We start from the raw sequence: 1,317 nt of genomic DNA, 5'->3' as shown, positions 1-1,317 counted from the left end.
CAGCCTCCCAGGAACCTGGGTGTCTCCTCTGCACCCCCCACACTGACCAGAAAGAAGCCTGAGAGAGGTGAGGCCTGAACAGGTCCTGCTGTGGATCAGCACCCAGCCCCTTTCTTTGGCAGGACACATCAAAGGGGCTGCTTGGTGAAAGCACTTATTCCCTCCTTCATTTTCCTGTAACCATGCTCTGATCTTCTGCTCTGATCAGCCCCCCAGGAGGGCCACTTAGACGTCCTGCAGCAGCTCCATCTCTAACAGCCTCAGCAGGCCCCATTAAAACTCCAGGAAACTTTACTCCTGTGACCGCCCTTCACGCTGTGTAATTTTTACCCAAGGGCTTGATAGACCAGGCAAACTGTAACAAACTTTTTCTTGCTGCTAATTCTCTGTGCAGTCATCAGGTGGCTAATAGGAGAAATAGTCTTTGAGAAAGAGTTTTGCTAGACTTCAAGTTTTTAATGAGCATATAATGTAACAGGGGATTTCTTGTTTCTTATTCAAGCCTGATTATGTTAAATTAATATACTCCGAATGAACTTAATAAACATAATTTTCCAATAGGGGCTGATGCTGTCAAAGAAAACCAAACAATGTTATCTTTGTGGTCAAGTATCTTGCAGACTGTGTGTCTTTGGCTGTTTCTCTTAGGAGTCATGAAGGGCAAAGCTGCCCGTGATAAAATCGGCCCTCTCACCATCTCCAGAAACAACACTGCATTGCAAATCCAGTGACGGCTCCAATTCCCTCTGGTGCTGTTCTTGTAAAATTATCTGCCTACTCAGTTAGGATGAAAAATACATTTATGTACCAAAAATCATGACATATATAAGATTATTCAAAAAACTAAGAACATTTTATAACTTTTGAAGAAGGGTTTTCAAACTCTTTCACTTGACTATAAGATAATACCAACACAACCAACCCTGCCGCGTTGCTAGAGACAGGCTGTCCTGGTTTTGGCTGGGGTAGAGTTAATTTCCTTCCTAGTAGCTGCTATACTGTTGTGTTTTGGATTTAGTATGAAAATAATGTTGATAACACACTGATGTTGCTGAGCAGTGCTTACACTAGTCAAGGACTTTTCAGCTTCCCATGCTCTACCGACTGAGAAGGCTGGAGGTGCACAAGAAGCTGGGAGGGGGCACAGCCAGGACAACTGACCCCAACTGGGCAAAGGGACATTCCATACCATGTGACATCATGTTCAGTATATAAACTGGGGGGGAAAGTTGGCCGGGGGGGGCCGCTGCTCGGGGTCTGGCTGGGCATGGGGGGGCAGGGGGGGGGCCATTGCACTGTGGATTCCTTGGTTTGTAT

This window comes from Pygoscelis adeliae, unplaced genomic scaffold (assembly GCF_000699105.1).
Source record: "Pygoscelis adeliae isolate BGI_AS28 unplaced genomic scaffold, ASM69910v1 Scaffold365, whole genome shotgun sequence".
Classification (NCBI taxonomy): Eukaryota; Metazoa; Chordata; class Aves; order Sphenisciformes; family Spheniscidae; genus Pygoscelis; species Pygoscelis adeliae.
Note: the sequence above shows the minus strand (reverse complement) of the source record.